The following is a 26,718-nucleotide window of genomic DNA, read 5'->3' as shown; positions in this document are numbered from 1 at the left end:
AAAAAAATGGCCCAGAAGTCTTTCAGTTTAGGACAAGACCAGAACATATGATATATGTTGACTGGTACCTGTTTACATCTAGGGGAAGTGGGATCAGTCCCCTGATGCATTCTTGCCAATTTGTCCTATGAAAAATTAAATCTATGTAGCACCTTAAACTGTATCCATGTTTAACACATACAGAAGAAGAGTGTATTGGTTACACTGCCCATCTCCAGTCAACATCCAGTATGTCCAACTCAAACTCTTACTTCCATTGCCATTTTATGTTGTCAAGGGATGGGGAAGCCACCTTCTGAATGCTCACATATTGCATGGGAACCATCCCTTTTAAGAGTCAGATACATGGCCAGTAGTCCACCTATCCAACCACTTTGTTTTATCTCAATGGATGAGGAGAATGGCTTTTCACAAAAGTTCGAACCTGAAAGCATCTGAAATACTTAGTCTTTGAGGAGATTCTGTACTCCTCCAACTGAGCAGCAGACACATTCCACCCCAGCTCTACACCATTCCATAAATGCTGTTCCCCCAAGGGCTGGGGAGAACAAGTGATTGCCATAGACAGAAGCAGATAGGATGCCGTCTCTATTATTAAAATGTGTTCCGAATTGGACCCAGATTTTGATAGCGTCACAAAGTTATTACACCTAAATAGGTGAATTTAGCGTTATGTGTTGTGAAAAGATAGGCCTGGAATGATAGTCTCCCTGCCTCATTAATTAGGAAAAGAACACTTTTATCCAGGTTAATTTTATAACCCCCCAAAATCTTCAACAATACCAAGAGTCACCGGGATGCTCATGACAGGATTTGACAGGAAAAGGAGGAGGTCATCAGAGTATAGAGAAAGCTTATGATTTTGTGTCCCCCTATCCATATCCCCGAGTCCAGCAGCACTCCTCAGCATTATTGCCAGAGGTTTAGTTGCCACATCAAAAAGCAGGGGTGGCAAGGGGCATCCCTACCTTGTTCCCTGAAACAGAGGAAAAGGTTCAGAAATTATATTGTTTGTCATTACCATAGTCTGGGGGTTTGTATAAATTATCTCAATCCACGAATGGAATTTAGGGTCAAATCTTGAAAGGGCTGTGAACAGAAATACTCTATCCTATGAAAGGTTTTGTGGACATCTAAGGATCTAAGGATCACACTATTATAACAGGTTCAATGAAAGCTGCCAGTACTTTGGCTTATATTTTATAATCAAGTAAACTCACTGGATGGTATGATTCACATTTTTCTTGAGTACAGAAATCATATCCTGTGACATTGTTTGATCGATTTATTAATCAAGGACCTCTTTACAGTATATACACTACAGAGGAGGGGTATCAGTTTAGGAGCAAATGTTTTATAAAACTCACTTGTGAACCGATCAAGGCCCAACGCTTTATTCGTCATTCGTTTCCTTTCACCAGCATTGTATGAAATTTGTCCTCATATATAAGCTTTTAAAGATTCCCACAAAATACCTCTACTTATATCAGGGGGTATCATGAAGCTCAAAGAAAAAGACTATTTGTGAGTTTATGAATTGTGTTAAATTGTCATTTGCCAATTACCTGCCATAGACGGTACGCATTGACGTCATTGTGCACACGTACATTGATTTATGATTTTTCTGGCCTCTAGCGATTTGCAGATGCGCATGGAGACTTGTGTGCTTCCGTAGCTATACAGCTCCATACCACTAGGGGGCGCAAGCACCAATAATAGTGGCCACTGACACCTGGGCTGGTGATAGATTTTATGGCTGGGACGTAGTGATGGGAACCACAGTTCTATTGACTGTACCACTCGAATCAGTTCATTAAAATGATTCATTCAATTGATTCGTTCACCGAGTCAGTACCCTTATCTTTGAGGACGTTAACATTACAATTTGCATCATATGTGGGGTGTACTGTTAAAGATAAAATGTGTGTGTGTGTTTAATAATAATAATAAAAAAAAACTCAGGCGATGCAAATTATAAACGTTAAACAATGTGTGTTCCCATTACATAAGTCGCAGCCTATGTGACTGTCTGGTTGTTGACTATGTTTTATTGCACTGAAATAAAATCAAGAAATTATTAAAGTGGAAAACAACACTAGCGTAAATTCTACATTTTAATATATGAATTAAATATCAACTTAAATGCAATCAAAACTAAAAATAGGCCTCATTTAGTTCATTGCAAAAACATACATCAAAAGTGAAAAAATAAACTAAGAGTTATGCAGCCTACATTAAAAATATATGTAGGCAACGTCAACTAAATAGACTTAAATATGCAATAAAAAAAAGAAAATAAATAGCTTAAAGAATATAAAAACATGCTAGATGTATCTGTCATATTCAATCAATATTATTAATATTATTTTAATTTTTTCTCGATACCCCCACCCCTTGCACGTCGCTCGCCCTTCTGTCTCCTCCACTCATTACTTTAGTGTTCATAAGTCTCTTAAAATAATAGGGAATGCGTGTGTGCATTTCTTTTCGTGTAGATTGGCTCAGCATTAGCCATTAGCCTGGAGAAACAGAAGTTAGATGAGCACATCCCCCTTCACCGTGAGGAGGAAGCGGAGAAGTTTCCGAGGGAGTGATTCCAATCCCCCATCCCCCACCGCCGCACACACACACACATTGAGATAGCGTAAGTAACATTCTACTTGATTCTTCCCAAGTTGATAGACAGGCTGAAGGCCTTATTAACCCCTTTAACCCCAACAAATCCCCCTGTTGGCGTGCCTTAAGGGTACGCCACCCCTGAATTATCATGTAATGTAAAAACCCTGTATGAAATGGGTGTATGGATGCAATCTAAACTATATTTGTCACCTGGGTGTCCTTCCAGCGGTCACATGAACGTGCTCCCCCAAACACGTTGCCATCTCTCCAGTAGGCTCAGGTTGTGTGTGCAACATCTTTGGAAAATTAACTAACATTCACTATATGTGTATAAAATGCATATATATGTATATATCAAAAGCCAAAGCCTAGAAGCAAGCCACAAAGCAAAAAGCTATTCTAACATAGTAATATCAGTTATTGTAGACCTTGAGCTCATACTAAATCATCTGGGTCAGGCTCGTTGTCAGAGTCCCCATCTGAATATTGGAATGGCCTCTCCTGTATCCCGGCACTTGGATCGAGCAGAGGCACGCCCTCTGTGGGGTTCATCTCATGCGCTCCCTTGGACTCCATATTCCCCAGCGCCTTGTCGATACACCGCACGATGAGAGCCCTAGTACATGGGATACAACAACAACCACACAGAGCAACCACCACAAATGCAATAGCCAGTGAGGTAGCTACGCTAACCACTAATTTTTTCCAATTTACCAAAGATTTTGTCAAACGGGCCAGATAAGGGGTCTGTGACCCCAGAATGTTCTTCTAATTCATTCGAGAGGGCTCTAAGGCCTCTCAAGGTTTTGGTCAGGGATCCGTCAGGGGCAGTATTATAGGGGATGAATTCACAGCACACTTCTCCAAACATGCTGCAGACACCTCCCTTTTCAGTCAGGATCAGAGCAAGTCTATTCTGGTGTGCAGTAAGAGACCCATCTCTTGTATAGTTTGCCAATCTCTAGATATTGTAATGTAAATAATTTATTCCCTCCACATTTTTGTTAGTGGTGATCCAGAGGAATATGGATCCCCACCCAGCTGCGATTTGATCAACTAATTTATACTTATCTGATACCCCGTTCATAATAAAGTTCAAGCACTCGTACCTCTGTATATATTGATCTTGGTGAGTTTCTCGTCGTGTTCGAATTTTAGGAGTATCCTTTTCCTTAATCTGTGATCTCTCCTCTACATTCAGCCATACTAACAGCACGGCCGCTATCAGACTTACCACTGCCAAACAGGCCAGTGTAAGCCATGACCTGTAGGTCATCATCTTATTCTCCCTCTGTCTCTTTGGCTATGTCCCTTAGGTGCTTTCTGATTTCTCTAAGGTTTCTTTCTCTCTGGGGACGGCTGTCCTTTTCTACAGTGTATTTTGCGCCAATATTTACTTAGCTTAGTCTGCTATTCATTCAGCCAGACTCTCACACCATATGTAGTTGATGATACTACCTTGAACGGGCCGATCCACCTTGGCTCCTCCCACGTCCTGTGGAACACTCTTCTGTAAATCCATCTTCTCACATTCCACATTCTTTTATCTCCTCCGGTGGAGCTCCAGTGGGCTCCTGTTTTTAGGATTTTCTGTATCCAGGGAGACAAAAACTAAACCGCTTCCTGCATCTCTTTCTCCTGACTGGCCAGGTCAGGAGCTTCACCACTATGCAGGTTATTTGTGAATGGACAGGGCATTTTTCTTCAGCTCGTGAGGCGAGAGTCCTGTTGTGTCACTTGGGCTGGATCTCAATGGGAATAGGGCCAGAGGTTTAGCCTCTGGCCAACTTTAAGGACTCCCATTATCCGAACAGATACTTTCTAGGACCCCGTAGCAAGGTATTAAGTCATATATCAACCAATTTATGGCCTCTTGAGCTGTCTCAGTTCTGGTGGGTTTAGCTTCCACTCATCTAATAAAAGTATCAACACAAACAAGCAAATATCTACAGCCTTTTACTCTCTGATTAATTCCAATGTCTGTGAAGTCAATCACCACTTCTTGCCATGGTCTGTTTGGGACGGGAAAGACTCCCATCCCCATCTTAAGAGTTGCTCGTGGGTTAAACTTGGAACAACTGGAACATGTATCTACAAAATATTTACACACTTCTGATAGATAGGGATGCCACCATTTTTGCCCCTATCATTTCAGTAAGCCTTCTTCCTGATTGATGTTCCCTTTTATGTCCCTCTTCACATAACATCACCAGTAAGGTAGAGGAGGTGACAATTCTCCCATCATGTGACCTCTATATGCCTGTTATTTCACATTTTTTTTCTTTTGTCAACCCACGCCTGTTTTTCATGAGGGGCTGCTTTAGCTTGCATACTCAACGTACTCATTCTCTTACATACTCTTACATACTCTTACTTCACTAATGACTTTCTGTTTCATAGTCTCATTCATTTCTTCCTTCATGAACTGACATAATGCATTCTACTGGTCCTTTGTTGGCTTAAGGTGAACCTTTTGGCTTTAAATGTAGCTTGTTACCGCATGGTTTATGTGTACTGTGATGTCCTGTCCTCGTGTGATGTGAGCTGTCCCTTTTGGTGTTTTAGCTATAGCACATGGCCTTTTTTTCACTGGTTCTAATTTAGTGCTATAATAGCATAACACTGTCCTCCCTTGAGCTCCGGGCTGCCACAGTACGGAGCTCTTTTTCTTTCACATCAAGTTCAAACATTTTCCCCAAATCAGGAGCGGCGAGCTCGCTAGCCTGCGCTAGCTGTTGTTTTAAGGTGATGAAGGCCTCTTCTGCTTCCTTAGTCCAGGTAAGGTTAGCTTTTAGCTGGCTGTGTCCTGTATCTGTAATAAGTTTCTTTAAAAGGTACACAGTTTCAGCGTACTCTGATATGTAATTCTTACTGTAATTTGCCATCCCCAAAAAGGCCATCATTTGTTGTACAGTAGTAGGTTTTGCATATGAAAGTATGTTGTTTTTGTGGTTCGCTGTCATACCTACCCCCTGTCCTGAAATTATTCTCCCGAGGAATGCCACTCGAGCTCTGCAGTTCTATAATTTAGATTTGGATACTTTAAACCCTTTCTCCCCTAACCATGTGAGCAAAGCAGCTGTCAGTTGTGCTACGTTTTGCTCAGTCTCGCCTGTGATCAGAATATCATCAACATATTGCAATATACAGCAGATTTTGGAATTTGGAATTTGGACATTAGAACCCATAGTGAGTGGTTAAACAGGGAAGGACTATCCGTGAGGCCTTGCGGTAATCTAGTATAAGTATATTGCTTCCCTTCAAAAGTGAACGCAAACAGGTGTCTACACTCTGGCGCTATAGGGATGCAGAAGAATGCATTTGATAGATCCATCACCGTAAACCATTTAAATTTTTGATCCTGCATTTATTTTTCTGAGATCGTGCACCAACCTATGATCTGCCCTCCCTGGTTTAGCCACGGGAGTGATAGGTGTGTTGTAATCGGACTTACATGGTATCAATACTCCAGCTTTAGGCAGGCCTTCAATCGTTCCCCTGATTCCATTTGCCTTCTCACTCAATAGGGGATATTGAGGTTGGTTTATGATCTCTGGTGTTTTCATCTGTAGTATGATAGGAGGTATTTTTCTGCAATGTCCTACATCAAAAGGTCCAGTTGCCCACACTTCTTCTTGTATTTGTTTCAAGAGTTGCATAGCCAATTCAGAGTCAGTGTTTTCTCTGACATGTGTTCTGCTTTTTTCAACTTTTTCCAACTCACAATGAAATGTTCCATTATGCTTTAGCTTGTAGCATTTACAAGAGGGACTGTATTCCATTAGCGTGGTCCCTGTCACTGCCTGCCAATCCTTTGCATCAATAGCTTGTGTTATCATAGATCCTAAGTTCTTAGCTTCCCCTGTATTGGCCACCTGGGGGATATTGTTGATACGTTTGATATATGCGTACCAGCCCTTCATCTGCTGGCAGGGGTATTTGAATTTGGCCACTAAGCGGAGCTGTAGATACAGCAGGCATTTGGGCTTTAATCTTTTTGGTTTCTTTAATTTTATCAGTGACCTTGTCTTTCAGCTCCTTCAACTGTTCTTGCAGCAGCTGCATATTAAGTTTTTCAAACTCCCTGTATGTCTCTTTTTACTCTCATCTTCCCGATCTAAGTGGTGAACCAAAGTAGCAATCCACATTTCCAGGGGCATGCTGTTTCCGGCTACCAATTTCTCCATTTCTTCTCTAACTGCACCTGTTTGTCCTTTTATCACGGCTTGCTTAAACAGTCTCTGTAGCGAGTCAGTTAATGGGCTAGACCCTGTGTACCCTCCAATAGTTTTAACAAACGGTTTATGTACTCCTTCCCTGCTTCCCTGGGCTTTTTGTAGATATCATTCATTTGATTAGAGTCAGTTTTTACAGGGTATTGAGTTCTCAAAGCCACCCAGAGCCTAGGAGCCAGACATTCAAGAGGTTCCGCTGCAACGACCTGTACGGTTCCAGCGGCTGTTCCCAACCGGGCTAATTCACGGGGTTCCAAGTGTGCAACCAATGACGCTCTTACGTCTCCCATGGCCAGCACCTGCCCACTAAAGGTTTTTAGAAATTCTCTTATCCAGTTATTTCCTCCGTCTTTGGGGTCTAGCAGTGTGGTTTTTAGCAGTGCTTGGTCTGCATAGGACAGTGGGTGGTACTGTCTCTCCTTTATTTATCCCATACTGGTCCTAGTTTCTATCAGGGGGAACTGACCAGGAGCCTCATTCTTCTGTCCGGACCTCAGCTGATGATGACCTGTCCCTTTTTGTCCATATACCAGTTCTGTATCTTGGGTCAAGTCACGTGGATACAGCATGTATGTTGTTGTAGCCCCCCCTTGTTCTGTGTCGCTGTCCAATTGTAAAACAGAACAGCTTGTTTTCGGTCTGGCTCCATAATTTTTGTTTCTGTACTAGTGTGTTTAGGACACGGTTTGTTACAACTGTGTTGCGGCCCGTGTTCTAATCTTTCCAAGGCGTCTATCCGTTCTGTGGCTTGCTCTCCCAACTGTTTCAGGACCTTTGTTAGTTGTGTTGTATCATATGGTTTGGTTGTTTGTTCTTCCAGATATCTTATCATGTCCTTGTCGTCCACTTTCTTAACCCCCATGCTCTATCTCCCTTACTCCCTCCTGTGTCTCCATACTCTGTCCTTGAATCCACTTCACTGGCTTTAACGGTTAATTTGGCCATTTCATCTTTTAATTCATTTAGTGTACTTTTCATTTCTTTTAACTGCAAATCTCTTACCTTTTCTTTATATGCTTGCTCAACAGCCTCCTCCGGCGTGGGTTTTTAATTCACATGTAAGCATGCCTTTGGTTACAATCATTTGTGGCATCTATACAAACAAATTATTTGGGCTATACTGTTCATTAGAGTTCTCCTGTCCTGCTCTCTCCATTATAGTCCTAGTGTCCACAAATAGATTATTTATTTATTTTATTTTTTTTTTATGTTGGCGCATTAGCCTGCGCTTCCCGTGGTGTGTATGGAAGGGGTATCTCACCAGTTGTTGCGGCGGTTGTCCTTGTTAGTCCGTCCTTGTCTTCCTACTTTTCTCCGGTCTGGACTGCTTCTGTGGCTAGAAAAGCAACTGCTAAAAATGCATGCTTGTAAATTTTATATGATCTTCAATCTTTACCTTTTGTTTTTCTTTCTTTCCCTTTGATAACCTTCCCAATTTTTCAAATTGTGTCATCAGCTGAATCAGTTGTTTTTGTTCACGTAAGGACCCGGTCACGACACCAGAACTTATTTAGACCCTTGAACAGCTTACTTCAACAGACAGTGGACTTATGTTATCACTGTTAGGTTTCCATCCACCCGCTGCTTCGGCGTGCTCTGAAGATCTCACTCACAACAGTAAAAACAAAAGACACCTTTTTAATACCTACATAAACCTCCTAGGCTCTTTTATCTTTTATCTTTATTTAAATGACTTCTTATTTTTTTATTCTATTACCTCAGAGGGTGTCTTTTACACTCAGACACACAGGCAATATCGGGCCCGAATTGTCTGAATGAGAGACCTCTAAATTCTTCTCCTCTACTTCTCCTATTCCTACTCCCTTACCTCATTTCCCTTCGGGGATGAATGAAGTAATCTATCTATCTACTCAGACATCGGAGTGGTAGCTTTTATTCTCTGAATATCCAGGTGATCCACTGCCTAAATATTCAGACAAAGGGGGACCTTTTAAACCCTAACTCCTAGTCTGTTCTACTTGAGCACTCGGAGTGGCAGCTTTTTTTCTTTGAACACCCAGGGGATCCACATACCTAAGTATTCGAACAAAGGGAAGCCTTTTAAACCCTAACTCCTAGTCTCTTCTACTCAAGACCCTCAGAGTGGTAGCTTTTATTGTTTGAATACCTAGGCGATCTACAAGCCTAGATATTCCGACAAAGGGAGACCTTTTAAACCCTAACTCTTTTAGTCTTATCTACTCAGACACTCAGAGTGGTAGCTTTAATTGTCTGAATACCTAGGCGATCTACAAGCCTAGATATTCCGACAAAGGGAGACCTTTTAAACCCTAACTCCTAGTCTGGCTACAGGGCGTTCGGAGTGGCAGCTTCTATTCTCTGAATACATAGGCAATCTACGAGCCTAAATATTTAAACAAAGGGGACCTTCTAAACCCTAAACTCCTAGACGCCGGTCCTTTTTGGGGGCTGATCAGACCCCTCTGGCCTTTAAACCCCCTTTTACTTATCTTAGCTTCTTTTCTCTTCTTTTCTGGCCTTTTCTCATAAACTCAGAGGGCAGCTTTTACATCCAGCCAATCAGGCAATATCCAGCCTGATTATCTGGATGAGGGGACCTTCTAAACCCTTCTCTGGTAGACTAATCCGTACGTATTCTCTGTGTTTTATTCTTACAAACAGTACTACTGTTGAAACATACTCTCACAGCCACAAGATGTCTCATAAGACATGCAGAAATGTGGTTAAGAGGTTTTCTGCTCACCTTTTACTTAGTTGCGGCCGCTGACTGTAAGAGATGCTCCTTCAGTGTAACTACATTCCTTTCCTGGTATCCCGGACGAGCCCCCAATTTGTGAAGGAGGATCTTTTCCTCTCCTTCAGCCCAGGATCTTTATACCGTTGGAAAGGAGTGCTGCCTCTAATGTGTCAGTGAGTTTCTATGTGTAGCCGATTGGCTTTATCTGGTCTCCAGCGTGTGAGATATTTGGGTGTAATGTGTCCTAGTCTGTGAGCAAGCTGTAGCGAAGCGAAAGACAACGATTGATATGGTGAGATAGCGTAAGTAACATTCTACTTGATTCTTCCCAAGTTGATACACAGGCTGAAGGCTTTATTAACCCCTTTAAACCCAACAACACAAATGTTTCAGGCACAAGGCAGGTCACGTCCTATGTCTCAGTCCTTTTTCAAAGAGGTGATTCTCCCGCCAGACAACAAAGCTACACATGTGTCAAGGTGTACAAGAAAAGCTTGGCTTTTTGAAAACGGCCACATCAAGTCTGCCTTGGAATTTAGCTGTGACTAGGATTCTGACACAATAATGCTGGCAATAACAGCAGCTTTCCAACCAGCTGTGGAGGGATGCAGGTACGTTTTGGAATTGTTTTGTCATACATTTTTTCATTGGATATTTGCAAGAATACCATGACATACTATACTACGAAAACTTGGATATGCTGGGATATCTAACAAGATGAACTCTGTCAATGCATTGTGGTTGTAAATAGCTCATATCAGTTCCATTTAATCACTGAACTGAGGAGCCCTGGTAGCTCACCTAGAGTGTGCCTTAAAGGCCAAGTCCTTCCAACAACAGCTGGGGTTCGAGTACAACCTGGGCTCTTTGCTGCATCATACTTGTTGCTATCAAATAAAGTTAAATTATAAAAAGTTATACTCAACTAAACAACAGAAGTAAACTGAAGTTGGTTGAACAGAGAAACTGACAGATTGTAAATTTGTGTCCATACAAATTATGTATTGACACTAAATATTTTCCTTGTACTGTAGTGTGCCCTTTTAGCTTCAAAAGAAGTTTCATGTACAGTGTGTGTGTTTTTTTCCCCTTCCCTTAGGTTAAAAATCCTGCTGCCATGCTACAACAAACTAGTTGAGCTGTCCCTTACCCCCACACATACTTTGAATGGAGACCTGGGAAAAAAACAGTTTCATCAGAAGTCCATTTATGTCAGGCCTGGCAAAATGATTTTAAGTGAGGAAAATGAATATGTAAGTAGTACTGATGATTTCAAAACATGTTTGTGACAATGGTAGTAGTGTATTTTACACTTGATTTAAACAGTTACTTGTATGCTCTGACATAATACAAAAGTCTGTAATAATGTTTTTTGTCAGTACAGTTTTTTATTTATAATAATAATAATAATAATAATAATAATAATAATAATAATAATAATGGATTGGATTTATATAGCGCTTTTGAACGCACAGAGTGGTTCCCAAAGCACTTTTTTACAGAAGCTGTACAAATGACCCTGGATTGTCAGAAATATCTGACACTGACAAATGTGGTAAATATTTTTGTTACACTATTTCATCATGTTATGTTTGTAAAAAAAAAATGCAATAATATAAATACTTTCTACCACATAATACATGTATTGTAACGCATAAAGTTCTTTCAGCAATGTTTTGAGGAACAATATTACTCACAAGCACTATGAATGTCACAATAATGGACATATGATCCTCAAGGTGACGCGAAATAGTCTCCAAACTGTTATTGTCATTTGTAGTACAACCACTAGCAAAAAAGTTTCCCAGTTCATTAAAATACTGGAAAAAATTCAAGTTGATGCCATTTTGTAAAGCCAGTGAATTCAGAAGGCTAACACTTTTCTTGAATATCTTCAATATATTCGAAGTTTCATTCAATATATTCAGAGTTTCATCCAATATATTCAGGGTTCATTCAAAATATTCGAAGGGTTAATTTTTGACAAGGAGTCAGGGATCCAAGGTTATTCCTTGACTCTCCACCATCACTTTACTGGAGATTCAAAGACATGACACGAAATGCATGTGTAAGCAATGCCTTTGAAAACATAATTAAATATCAGTGAAATAATAAACGCATTACATGGAATATGTGAACACGCTCCTATGAAACTATAGGGAAATCATCTGACAAGAAAGGGGATTTTGACATTTAACTTATAGGAGTGCAATAGCAACATGAGCAGTTTGTTTACATCATAACGCCAAATTTCAATTAAGCATACTCCTGTAATACTGTATCTACAGTGTAATACTGTTCCATCTAAAAGATAACAAACAATATAAATCATGAAATCAATTCATACCTGCTCCATGCTAAAAGTGCATTGGAGAGGGCGGACGTAAACTGTTGCCTGGTGGATTTGCCTGGTGGATTTTTGTCTTTCAGGTACTGTACAGTGTAGCCCTCATTAAGACAGGAGAGGCACCAGCTGTTGAGATCTTGACGTGTCACCAATTCTCAACAATTCAAATCCTCCAGCATCCCTTAATTTGGAATATGCTTCTAGCAGGAAGTCTGTCAAAAGAAAATGAGAACTTTAAAAAAAATCAGGGAGAACCCTGTCATGAATTAATTGAATAGTCCAATCCAGAGAAGGTCAACATTTTGAAGATTCAATTTGACTCTGAATCTAAAGAAAATCTTTCCTTCAGTGTGTTGTGGTAAGATCTTGAGCTGGCAATCACACATATGAACACACACACTACAAAATGTGGATTATAAAAAAGAAAACTGACATACCTCGGAAGCACAAGTGCCTCTCACCCAACCCTGCCCTCTGGAGACACTCTTTTTCGGTATAACTATTGCATTCTTGTTGGCAAGACAGCAGAAGGTATGTGCATATGACGCAGCTGTGTTGTTTCTTCGGGGAGGTCTTGGCTGCCTTTGTTGTAGCCTTGACCTTGCGTTATATGGTGCAAATCATCTTGACACCTCAGCTAGAGAGTACAATGTAAAATATAGTTAACCATTTTCATCATCAACAAAACCCACGGTTTATTAAATGTTAACATAAAGACAGCTTTAATATAGGTAGGATGAAGAAAATATATTAATCACAATTAATGTAATCAAACTGCATATTAGCCTACCATCAACAGTGTCAGCCCACTGTGGCTGGTGGTCCTGGTCTGACTGCTGCTGCTGCTGCTGCCATTAATGACATGGACATGCACATGTTATGCAGCAGATATACAGAAGTCTGTCCCCATCCGTTTACTTTAAACCCTAAACTTATCACTTGTTATCAATTTAATCTCTAACATGTGCTGTATTTAGCTTCTGCAAAACTGCAACTTCTACAATGCACATAATAAAGTTGTTTTCAAAACATATTTATTACACTTGAATTAGTCAGTTTTCCACCCTGCATGAACTAGTGCTCATGAACTATAAAAAATTCAGAAACATTACTTCTGCCAATCATTTCTCCCCTTAACCAATAACAATTGGAGTTGTAGTTTATAGAGTAGGAGTGGGACACAACATCACAGCTTCGCTGCATACAATCCAGTCCTGTAACTGTGTGCGCTGAATCACACGTGTTGTATGTCTAACTAAACTAATTTACCCCAAACATTTTACCAGGCCCACTTTCGTAAGTGAATGAGCCTTAACTGAACCATAATAAAACCACTCTTCTACCAGGACTTAACCAAATATATATAATTATATGGCTCATAACTGGGCCAGGTACGGAGTAGATGTGTGGTTCAGTTCTGTTGAATCATTGAGGCCCTTATGTGGCCCATGTATGGCTGACTGAGTGACATTGGTACTTGACACAAAATGAGTAAATGACAGGTCGAACCTGGCACCAAACAACAACAACAATTATAGTGAAATATCAGCACTTTTTAAGTTGCCCTGTATATGGATCAGAGGTGGATGTGGTGTGGGCTGACCCTTATCTGGTGGCAGGTGTATGTATTTAGATTCCTGTTTGTCTGTACCATCTTTTAGTATTTTACCACTAGACTGGCCTGGGATGAGTGGGATCAGATGTATGATGTTTAATTTCTAAGAATTTTAAGAAGACCTCGACAAAGCATCACGTTGTCTGTGCCCTTCTTGTGACAAATCTGCAGGTTAAAATCCTGCAGAAGAAGGCACCAGCGTTGGTTACAATTTCGCATATTGCCAGGTTGAGAGTGAGGGAAGCATTGCGGAAAAATTGGTCGGAAAAAAGTTGTCTTCAATCAACGTTATGACATCTGCACGAGTTGACTGAGAGAGATGAGCCAAAAAACCCTATAATCACTTAATACCTCCGAGTTTCTTAAACGAGCAGCTGGCATCAAACCACTTTTCTCCGACAACCCATCATCAGCGAGATGGTATTGGAGGGGCGCAGCAGCCACGGTCATCACAGGCCTAGCAGGAGGCGGCGGGGGAACACTCTCTCTAGAAAAGTAAGGGTTTAGCATATTTATGTGACATACTCTAGATTTCCTATTCCGATCAGGGGTTTGAATCACATCTTCCCACTGTGTATGGTCCGGAGAACTGTGTCTGTAAGCTGGATCCCGGTGGTGGAAGCAGCACCAAAACTTGTTCACCCAGATGAAACACCCGAAGGACAGACGTTTCGTCATAATGACATTTCATTTTAGCTTGGCTTTGTGCCAAATTTTCACGGGCTAACTGACAAGCCTGATGGAGATGCTCCCGAAAAGTACTGACATAGTCCAAGAAATTGTGCTCAGTTTTTGGCGACTCAGCCAACCACTTTTCTTTAAGAAGACGAAGGGGACCTCGCACTGTATGACCGAAAATCAAATCACAGGGACTAAAACCTAAGGAGTCTTGGGGAGTGGACCCACACAGTCTACCAACACCCGTTCAAAAGGCTCCCCAAGCACCGGAATTGGATGCAGAGGTGCCGGCTGAACACATTGATTTGGCTTTCCCACAATTTGGCAAGTATGACAAGTGCGACAGTGTCTCGTCACATCGGTTTTCAACCCAGGCCAAAAGAAATTACGCAACACAAGATGATATGTTTTCTTAATGCCAAGGTGCCCAGCTAACGGGGAGTCATGAGCAAGACTGAGCACTTACGGTCGGAGCTCTTTTGGCACTACCACTTGATTAACCATGTTGATCTGAGTCGAGTCGGGACTCCACCTTCTCATCAGAACACCGTTGTCCAGAAAGAAAACAACTGGGTCTCGGTTTTTCTCGGCGGCTACAGCAGAAGACAGACACAAAGTTAGAGACTGATCCTTTTCCTGAGCCTCAATCAGTTTTTCCCTCGTAATTTGTAAACTCAGCTGCGTGTCAGCAGGAAAAAACTCACAGTCGTGGACACATTTTGACACATTTAGACTTTCAGTGTTAGGGGACACTGAAGAAGCCCGCTCACATTCGTCTACTGTAGCCATAAATGACTCAGACAAATCAACAACTTCACCCAGTTTACGAGCCTGTGCGCGCGTAAAACTGCGCACGCAGGAAACACCTTTGAAACAGACAAGATAGGGCAGCAAGCAGACACAATAGAAGGGGGATCACCCACAACCTCAGGCAACGGAAAAACCTTTTCTCCGGCCAAATCGTTGCCCAGAATTAACGAAATGCCATTTATCGGGAACCGCGGGACTGTCGCAACTTTAACAGGTCCCGACACAAGGGGTGAATGCAAATGAACTATATGTAACGGTACATTAAATTGACTCATTTTAATTCCCCAAACCAACACGTCAGAGTGGCACCAAGTCTTTTTGGAGAGCGGCAAAACACTAGACAGCATAAAAGACTGATGAGTGGCGGTATCACGGAGAATGATAACATAGGTCTGATTGGTAGTTTTATCACTATTTCTAAATTTTTGTCTGTAAGCTTCAGGGACAAGCTCATAAGCCTGCAACACAGTCTTTTTCAGGATACTATAATCCAAACTGTCCTCGATTGATAAGCTGGCACAGAATTCTTGAGCCTTCCCCACAAGTTTGCATTGTAACAGAAGTGACCAGAACTCTTTTGGCCATTTTAATGCAGCCGCTATCCACTCAAAAGCACTGAAATACAAGTCCACCTCGGACTCACGAAAAGAAGGGACTAATGCAATGTGCTTACTGATATGAAAAGCAGGAACAGAAACACTCGGGTTAAAAGACACTGGGGTAGAGACAACAGGTGCTTCTCTTTCCAGCTCAAGAGCCCTAATTCGAAGCTGCATAGCTTGTACTTCAAGCTGTTTGTTTCTTGTTTCCACCTCCTTTATTTGAAGGGCTAAGCGGAGATCCTTGGTAGACATATTACTCGGAGGATCAAATATAGGCTCAGGCTCCACACCGGCAGCGAGCGCGCTAGCAACCTCCGCCACCTTCGCGTCCGCCACCGATGCGTCACCAGCAGCCTCAGCCGCTGTAGTCAGCTTGGGCAGCACACTTTGCTCCACCAACTTTTCACACACCGCGTGTTTGAGTTCCGCCTTCCGAGCACTGTAAGGCACTTGCACCCCATAGAAATTTGCCAAAATAAACAAATCTGCTTTTGGAGGATGGAGGATTGTATAGACCGAGTAGGCTCCGCCACCTTCGTAACAAAGCTGGACCTGTTAAAAGGTTACTGGCAAGTTCCTTTAACCCCACGGGCTTCCGAAATATCTGCTTTTGTGCATTTATCAAATTTTGCCAGAGACGGACTGGTCACGAAATCATCAAGAGAAAACTGCATATTTCTCCCCACACACCAAAACAAACTACCAACCAGAGAAAAAAGAGCTTACCACGAACAACGCGCGAAAAAAGTGGACGAGCCCCCAATTCATGTTATGCCCCATCTAGGGGTGTCTAGGGCACAACATGATTAGGTTCCCATCTTCCCCTGTCCCAAGAAGCCACCAAGACAATCAAACGATTTATAATGTAAAGTTAGTTAGTTATTTACAACCGAGAAACAAATGAAATTCTGACGTCAGGGTGGACCAAGGCCAACCCTATCTTGAAATTAATTCACTAACCTAACAAAATCAAACAAATGACAACAGTTACCTCCCTAACTAAATAAACACGAGAAAAGCTGGGAACAAAAATTGTAGTCCACCCCTACAACTTAACAAAGGTTCCCAACCAGCCACGTTGTGGCTGGTTGGGAGCAGAGGGAGATGAGAGTAAACCTGCTGCCAGCCCCGGCCGCCATCTTGAAATGTTTTATAGGCGTCTTCCATCAGCCGCGGCCAATCAGAGTCCAGGACCGGAGCCTCCCACACCAATCATCTCCTCCGTGCAGCACACACCTGAAACAAACTACGACTAGAGTCGTAACAGGGTGGTGAGGTATACTTGTCTTGATATTCGTTTAGATCCCTGTTTCACTGTACTACCTTTACCTGTGGTGTGGGGAGTCACAGATGGATGTGGTGTGGACGGATCCTTCGAGACTGCTGACAGGTGTACATGTTCAGATTCCTGTTTGTCTGTACTGTCTTTCAGTATTTTATCGCTAGACTGGCCTGGGATGGGTAGGGTCAGATGTATGAGCTGACCTTTACCTGCAATGGTTGGGTGCCATATTTTTCTTGGTCTTTGTTTAGATCCTTGCCTAACTGTACTATCCTGGCCTGTGGTGTGAGGTGGATGTGGTGTGGGCTGACCCTTACTAGGGATTGGTGGCAGGTTTACATATTTAGATTCCTGTTTGTGTGTACTGTCTTTCAATATTTTACTGCTACACTGGCCTGAGATGGGTGGGGTCAGATGTGTGAGCTGACCTTTATCTGCAATGGTTGGGTGCCGTACTTGTCTTGATCTTTGTTTAGATCCCTGCCTAAATGTACTATCTTGGTCTGTGGTGTGGGGAGTCAGACGTGGATGCGCTGTGAGCTGACACTTACCAGGGATTGATGGCAGGTGAATATATATTTAGATTCCTGTTTGTCTGCACCATCTTTCAATATTTTATCACTAGAATGGCCTGGGATGGGTGGGATCAGATGTGTGGGCTGACTTTTAGCTGCAATGGTTGGGAGCCGTACTTGTCTTGATCTTTGTTTAGATCCCTGCCTAACTGTACTATCCTGACCTGTGGTGTGGGAAGTCACAGGTGGATGTGGTGTGGGCTGACACTTACAAGGAATTGGTGGCAGGTGTATGTGTTTAGATTCCTGTTTGTCTGTAAAGATCAAGACAAGTACGGCACCCAACCATTGCAGCTAAAGGTCAGCTCACACATCTGACCCCACCCATCTCAGGCCAGTCTGCTGGTAAAATACTAAAAGATGGTACAGACAAACAGGAATCTAAACACATACACCTGCCACCAATCCTTGGTAAGGGTCAGCCCACACCACATCCACCTCTGACTCCGCACCATATGGAGGAACAATTCTGACGAAACAATGAATAAATAAGTGCCTAAATACCTGGAAGACATACGTAAATAAATAAATACAAACAAAGATGTGTGAGCTGACTTTTGGCTTCAATGGTTGGGAGCCGTACTTGTCTTGATCTTTGTTTAGATCCCTGCCTAACTGCAATATCCTGGCCTGTGGTGTAGGGAGTCAGAGGTGGACGTTTACATATTTAGATTCCTGTTTGAGACAAGTACGGCACCCAACCATTGCAGCTAAAGGTCAGCTCACACATCTGACCCCACCCATCCCAGGCCAGTCTAGTAGTAAAATACTGAAAGACAGTACAGACAAACAGAAATCCAAATACATACACCTGCCACCAATCCCTGGTAAGTGTCAGCCCACACCACATCAACCTCTGACCCCCCGCACCACAGGTTAGGATCGTACAGTTAGGCAGGAGCTGAACAAAGATCAAGCGAAGTATGGCTCCCAACCATTGCAGTTGAAGGTCAGCTCACAGTTCTGATCCCGCCCATCCAAGGCCACACATCTAACCCCACCCACCCCAGGCCAGTCTAGAGATAAAATACTGTAAGACTGTACAGTAATCTGAATATCTACAGCTGCCACCAAGCCCTGGTAAGGGTCAGTCCACAATATATTCACCCCTGACTCCCCACCACCACAGCTAAAGGTCAGCTCACACTTCTGACCCCACCCATCCCAGGCCAGTCTAGTAGTAAAATATTGAAATACAGTACAGGAATCTAAACGTGTACACCTGCCAACAATTCTTGGCAAGAGTCAGCCCACACCACATCCACCCCTGACTCCACACCACCCCAGGCCACTCTAGTGGTAAAATACTGAAAAAGTACAGACAAACAGGAATCCAAACACATACACCTGCCACCAATCCCAAAGGTTCCGCCCACACAACATCCACCTATGACTCCCCACACCACAGGTCAGGGTAATATCTAAACTAAGGTCAAGATAAGTTCGGCACCCAACCATTGCAGCTAAAAGTCAGCTCAAATATCTGACCCTACCCATCCCAGGCCAGGCTAGTAGTAAAATGCTGAAAGACAGTACAGACAGCAAGGAATCTAACCACATACATACTGCCACCAATCCCTGGTAAGGGTCAGCCCACACCACATTCACCTCTGACTTCCCACACCACAGGTCACTTTAGCACAGTTAAGCAGGGATCTAAACTAAGGGCAAGACAAGTTTGGCACCCAACCATTGCAGCTAAAAGTCAGCTCACATATCTGACCCTACCCATCCCAGGCCATGTTAGTGGTAAAATACTGAAAGACAGTACAGACAAACAGGAATCTAAACACATACACCTGCCACCAATCCTTGGTAAGGGTCAGCCCACCACCACATCCACCTCTGATCCCCCTGCAACATAGGCCAGGATAGTACAGTTAGGCAAGGATCTAAACAAAGATCAAGACAAGTACGGCTCCCAACCATTACAGCTAAAAGTCAGCTCACATATCCGAACCCACCCATCACAGGCCACTCTAGTGGTAAAATACTGAAAGACAGTACAAAGAAATCTCAACCCATCCCAGGCCAGTCTAGTAGTACACTTGTCACCAATCCCTTAACAGTCAGCCCACACCACATCCACCTCTGAGCTTAAGGCAGTGGACAGGGATGATGCCTTTATTTCATCCATAATCACGGATATGAACAAAACCAATCTAGTGATTGGAGCTTCTACAGAAAGGGTTTGTCTGTGGAATATTTGGCTATAAAACAAGAGAAGACAAAGGACCATTTGAAAAAAATACAAGACTGGCCGCTGTCCCTGTGTCTGCTTCCTCTGTTGAGGTCCTGGGAGGCTCATGAAACGAAGTCGGTCAGTGTTGCATGTGACATTTCTGTTCTCAAAGGCCCAATTTTACCTCATTAGTTACAAAAACAGACAAAGTGGCTACTGCATCACCAAAGTAAAACATTGTTGGTTTTTTTTTGCAATCAGACCAGTAATTCAGGATGTTCACAAAGTTGTCCTCCTGAGTTATGGAATACCATATTCCAAACTCCAGAGGGGACTGGTTGCAAAAACACCTCCCTCTCAGAAGTAAAGAAAAGTTGGTTCTTGTGTTCCAAGTTTTCTATTGCCTTTTTACTTTTTTTTTTCCTACTGCCTTTACTTTTGTTCACATAGTCCAAAAGTTCACCAAGGTCCACAGTGTAATCGCAGTTTGCATCAGTAGAGGCCTGTATCACGAAGCGAGCTCAATTTACCCGAGGTGACCATCTGGATAAGTGGTATCACGACGCTGGTTATCAACTCGATTACTTAACCAAGGGTTATCTTGTTGTGAATCGGTGAACGCGCATGTAAAAAGGCAGGGTTCCAAGGCAGACCAATCACAATCATGAGCGCTGATCCACCAGCAAAAAGGACTGCATACGTCTCTTACAAGGAGCAAAAACTGATTCTCCTCAAATATGAAGAAGAAAAAATAAATCTCATTGAAAAGTCAAACACCGTGGCTGCACCGAAGAGACGCCAAATGGCATGGCAAAGGATTGCAGATTGAATAAATGCGTAAATTATACATCGATGGCTCAATTAGTTTATATTTAACGCAGCCATGTATCCCAATCACTGCGCTGCATAGATGAATCAAAAAACCAAGCACAAAAACATAATTTCATCTGGGGAGTTGGATTTCTTAATTTCATAATGTTATATGGGCTACAATAAAGGTGGAAGCTGATGCCCCAGTTCTATAATATCAATATATCAAGTTGTTGGCCTGTACAACTTGATGTGTTCCTGTCTTTCTATGCAACTTTTTTTTTGTTTTTGTTTTGTTTTACTTCCAAATTTTTTTCCCTAACCAAATTTTACATCTATGCATTTATGCTATCGACACCTTCAGTAATGGGTGGAGCTTTTAGTGTTTGGGTCAGAAGAGGGATCACTTCAATGAGAGATCTATTTGTTGATGATATTTTGTATACTTCTTGTCAAAGCTCAATATCCCTCGATTTCATGTCTTCAGTGCTTGGTATTAGCTTTCGTTCCATTGTTACCACATGGCTCAAATACTTTGAACAAAAAATTAAATGCTAACGACCACATGACTGAGAATTTCAAATAAAAACGCCACATTGTTTTGTTGTAAGTTAAGGCTATTTTTTACCAAAGTAATGGTCAGTAATACAGTTAGAAAGGGAACACCATTAATAATTATATTGTTGGTTGTTTCAAGGTGAACTCCTAAGTTTTCTGCTTGGGCTTTTGAAATTTTCAGGAGGAGGCCACAGTGCTTGAAGAAAGGAGAAAAAGAAATGTTAGTCTGAAGGCTTGAGGTGGGAAAATTGGTACCAAAAAGGGGGCTGCGTAAGGGATTGGAAGTGGTTTTTAACCACAGCTACTCATGAACTCACCCCCACAAATACCACCTAAATTTTGTGTTGCATTGTAACAAGTTGCGTTGTGTTATACACTTGACAATATAATATACCTGTGTCTGAAATCATTCATTTACTCTCTAACCCCTACTCTCTATGTAGGGTTGCACTATATAGTGAACTCAATCTCAACAGCTTTCAGACACTACATGTATGCATCTTTTGACTTCACTGCTGTCAGTGCTGTCGCATCATTACGTGTCAGACTGACGCAGCTATTCTGGTTATCCCATTATTATTTACACATTACTTAAACGCGATGTTTTTGTTATCATCAATGGCGGCGCTGCTAGAGACACAATGCATGATGGGATATCCACCACCCGTTGAGTGACTCACTACTTTTCGCAATGCTTTATGGGAAAATTTGAGTTTTGAGCCTAGAATTTGATCAGTAAGGCTGTGTCCGAAATCGCCCCCTAACGCCCCATGTGCGTGTGTCTGTGATAGGATGCAAACTGCTGGGGATAGCTGCTATCATTGACAAGTGCCATTGCTATGGGGTGGGGGTACCTGGTCTGGTTTAGGTAGGTGCTACATGTCTAAGTAACATTCACACGAATGCCAGGTCCAAAAGTTTCCAAGCAGAAGACTGAATTGTTACAAGACGATCAACGTTATTTACTTCTCCTGTCAGTGGTTTTAATGTTGTGGTTGATCGGTGTATACTGCACAGATCTTTCAGACCCAGAACCCAGAACGGATGTCGATACAAGGACTGAGGAGGGTCAAAATAAAGCTTCACGTCTTAAATATCGAAGTTTCTAGGTCTCAGAACGTTTTCACATACATATGCACAGCAGTTTTCAAATCACCATTTACAAAATTTCATACCTGGGTAAGAAACTAATGAACTGGGGATCTCATGAGGGGTTGCTGGAGCCTATCCCAGCTGTTATTGGGTGAGAGGCGGGGTACACCCTGGACAGGTCGCCAGCCTATCACAGGGCTAACACAAAGAGAAACAACCTTTCACACTTAAACGTAGGGTCAATTTAGGATCACCAATCAGCCTAACATGCATGTCTTTGGAGAGTGGAACTGGGGCAATGAAGTGACAAATTTTAGGAGATTTTAAGCTTAAAAATATTTTTTACAATTTAAAATGAAGGCATGTTATAAACAGAGCACTTAAAGCCAGTGTACTACTGCTGTCTTGTGGAGAGAGAGAATGACTGTCACATGTCAGATCTAACTAATTTGTCAATACACCAATTAGGCATAACATTATGACAACTGACAGGAGAGGTTAATTAGACTGGCCATCTTGTGAAAATTCAATGATCTGCTGGGAAACTTTTGGACCTGGTGTTCATGTGGATGATACTTAGACATGTACCCCCACCCCATAGCAATGACACTCCTTGATGGCAGCAGCCACCCCCAGTAGGATGCAGCCTGACACAGACACGCCCACATAAACACTTTAAGAACAACTAAAAAAAACTTGAAGAACAGCTCAAGGTGTTGACCTGGCCTCCAAATTCACTAGATCCCAAACTGATCAAGTATCTGTGGGATGATTCATAGAGGCCCCTCGACCTATAGGATCCAAAGACCCACTAACAACATTCTGTTGTTGACATAATAATAGGCAGGTAGTCATAATGTTGTAATGCCTGACCGGTGTATACTGAATGTAAAAATGCACTCGGTAAAACATGGGGAAAAATTAGAAAACTTTTTTTAACACCTTAGTGACAGATGAACTGTAGGAAAAACCAGTTGAATAGAAAACTGTCAGCAGACCAGATTAAAGCTCTTATCTCTTTTAAAAACAGATATAATTTGGATTGGACAGAACATCTTTGACTTTAAGAAAAATTTTAAATACTTCAAATAAATTAACTGAAATGTCCTCTTTAAATTAATAATTAATAATGGAAGCCAATTTCACACTTATTTTTCAGTGTTTTCAATTGCTTTCCTTTCTAATAAATAATTGTATGATTAAATAGCATTGTGTTTTAAGTTTGATGTTCAAGGTTGGAAAGCTTACAAAACTTATTTTTAAGGAGGTGAGGAAGAAATAGTTGGAAAAAAAGGCATTTTTTGTTTTAATAATAGAGAGAGAAGACGTGTGAAAGACGTACAATGAATCTACAAGCTAAGAACTAACATACAAAGAGAAATACAAACTAAAGATATTTTTCGTGCTTTTGAAGAGGTGAGGAAGAAAAAGAAAATATGTTTTTTTTGAGATAGAGAGAAGGAAGTGTTGAAGACATGCAACTAACCTACAAACTAAATTAACAAAAACGAAGAAAAAATGTAACTTACAAAGAACTAACAAAAGCTAGAAAGAGATTATAACGTTTTGATATATAACTCACTCTGCAGCTGGAAGAGCTGTAGGACAAGTTAAGGGACGAAAAAAGGGAGGAAATGGAAAAAAAATAATAATAAGAAGAAACACGCGGTATAACAATAGGGCCTCGGGCGTTGCCCCGTAGCCCTAATCACATCCTACAGCTCTGAATGCAGCACAACACATGCAATTGCAGGGGAGCAGCGTACAGTCTGATCTGTAGAGTGACAGCTGCACTTGGTCCACCTCCGGTGTTTGTAGTTGTCTACACTTTTCTGGCCATTTACTGACCTGTAGCATTCCTTCGTAGCATTCCTTCACTATGTCCTTCATTCTAGTTTAGTGAAAAGAAATCTGCATTTGCAAATAACACTTCAAATATGCTGAAGTACATAGCAAGTCTAAACGGGCATATTTTACTGTCTGTTTGACAGTAAAATATGCCCGCAGAAGGCAGCTGATTTACTTTGGTGGTCCCAGGCCCATCTGGCTCTAGCTGGGTGTAGTGGTGGTCATGGAGGGGATTGGCTTTCTCGCACATCTACAATGATTTAGATGCAATTCAGGATGGGGTTCTCACTACTGTTTACTGTGTCATACTGTGGCATATACATTTCTTATCTCAAGTTACTGATGTTACTAAATGAAGCCATGAATGCTGACTTCATATTGAGAAAAATGAGAAATTAAAGCAGAACTCAATTAAGGATGTTCTTATTGCATTTAAAAATATATATTTCAGGTTCACATGATTAGTAAAACGCTTTGTACTTAGTACTATATTTTGCTGATAAAAACTTGACATTGCATCAAAGTGAGTTGTTGGAAGCTGTGGAGCAGTAGCTGCTATGAATAAATAAATACATAAATAATAATAATAATTTTTATAATAATAATGCTTGTGCATTTTCGGTCGTTGTCTTCGCAGAAAAAGTTGAACTTTCTCCTCTGAGGTTCCAGACTGGTTTAGCAATTGTTTTTTCAAACTTAAACGCATATAAACTTAAAATGCATTTTCGAACATAAATGCTCTCCATAGTAACCAGCGGCTGTAGCAACTGGCAGCCAGCCTAGTCACAGCAATGTGACCTCATAACAGAATATGGGGCCACCATTATCAATAGTTATTAACATTAACATGTCATCCTGCCGTGTTGTAGGGTGCCAGAATCAGAGTAGTACGGTTAATAGCTCCAGTCTGAAATTTTATTGTGCATCAGCTGTGGGACCTGTGAGATAAATTAAAGAATTATCTAATAAAACGAAAGGACTGGACCGTCTGAAATGCTTGTGTGTGCAAGACTTCGATAGCAAGTTTCATTTACTTCATATTTTGCTAAACATAGCAAAGTTAAAAACATGCTATTTCATTAGCCTCGTAGCCATTAGCCATGATCTACAGAAGACCTGGGCCATCGGTTCACATATTTTTTCCGTTTTCCCATGACAACGAGTTAATTTCCGCTGTTTTTCCTGCTATGCTGATTGGTTCTGAGCTGGTCATGTGTTTCATTGGCGCCATGTTAGATACATCTAGCCAATATTCACCCATGGGATGAACGCTACAGGGTGAAATTGCCTTTAACCTTCGTCTTCCAGGCTGCTTATCAATTCTGTGTCCAATCTGCTCACATCCATGTTTGGTGCAATGTCATGAGTTTGCAGCCCGATGTCACCTTGAAGCTTTGGTAGCAAAAGCAAAAGAGTTTAAAGGAGAGAGTCTGGGAAGAAAGTGGGGGCATCACACACACAGACACAACCAAGACATAACATATAACACACGGTAACCCAAACACACTGCTCTTTAACAAGCTATCCCTTGGCAAACCGATCCACCATCTCCTGCGCAACAATCCTACCGTGTGTGGCTCCGTGTTCCATGTCTTTGAGGTACAACATCACCCCTTTGACTTAATCACCTGATTGGAAAAAACAACAACACGATCCTGAATAGGGTAAAAAAAAAAAAAAAAAAAAGAAGAAGCCAACAATACCATAAAAGATAGAGAGAAGAGAAAAAAAAGAGAACGATAGAACCAATCAAACCTTAAACCTTGAATAGAGTTAAACAGTAATATGAGAAACCCAGTGATATGTAAACATTTCCACTTAAATATACACTGAAATTCAGTATTACTTTGTCAATATTTCCAAGTCTAGTCAACAATATTCTGCTTACAGTAATCATCACATTTCTACAGTGTAAACGTGTGAATTTCTAAGTGTTCAAGTTCAAACCAGTTCATAGGGTTCACCTGGGGCTCAGTTTGTTCTTGTTGTAATCCACTGCGTTCTTTGGACTCTCGGCAACCCTGACGACATCACCAGGGTTGCCGGGTAGCGTAGTCCATACCTGATCCTGATCTGCAGGTCTGCAGGAGGCTTCTTGCTTCTCTGAAGGCTGCTCTCTTACTGCTTACCTTCTGGGTGTAGTCTGTAAGATGTGAATCTGTCCGCCCTAACCTTCTGGTGTTCTCTCCATCTCCCTCACTTTCTTCAGTATCTCACCTTTCTCTGTTAAGTAGTGACATCTCACAACGAAGGTTCTCAGTTTCAGCTAGAAAATGCATGTCGCTGTGTCATATTACATGTGGGTTGTCCTCATGTTGAAAACTCCCTGACATTACAGAAAACGCAACATTTCACAAAACACAATGACATTTCACAAAATCCAGCAACATTTTACAAAACACAACAACATTTCACAAAACACAATGAAATTGTAGAAAACACGACATTACAGAAAACACAACAGTATTTCACAAGACACAACGACATTACAGAAAACACAACGACATTACAGGGTAGGGACAACACTTGGACAGAAACCAGGTAAAATAAGCTATAAGCTGATGTGATTGGTTGTATCGATGCCTGTTAAGAAATGACACTTTGTGAATGGTAAGCCATGTTATGCCCCGGCCTAGGGATACCTAAACATAACATAAACACCAACTCTTATGAAACGTAGCACAGAACACGGAAAGATGCAGTCCAAACCGAAGGGATTTATTTACCCAAACGAACATAAAGTCTT

The 26,718-nt window shown here is 41.6% G+C and overlaps 1 long non-coding RNA gene across 1 annotated transcript; it reads right to left on the bottom strand.

The window, feature by feature from the left end:
• Positions 1–11,236: 11,236 nt before the first annotated feature.
• On the bottom strand, positions 11,237–12,769 carry LOC124995396. The gene is made up of 3 exons (XR_007110700.1): positions 12,711–12,769; positions 12,358–12,557; positions 11,237–12,132 (listed from the first exon to the last, which is right to left on the bottom strand). It is a non-coding gene; the product is annotated as an uncharacterized LOC124995396 (long non-coding RNA).
• Between the last annotated feature and the right edge of the window lie 13,949 nt (positions 12,770–26,718).

The sequence above is a fragment of the Mugil cephalus genome, chromosome 18 (assembly GCF_022458985.1).
Source record: "Mugil cephalus isolate CIBA_MC_2020 chromosome 18, CIBA_Mcephalus_1.1, whole genome shotgun sequence".
Taxonomy (NCBI): Eukaryota; Metazoa; Chordata; class Actinopteri; order Mugiliformes; family Mugilidae; genus Mugil; species Mugil cephalus.
This window is presented reverse-complemented; position numbering and strand designations above follow the sequence as displayed.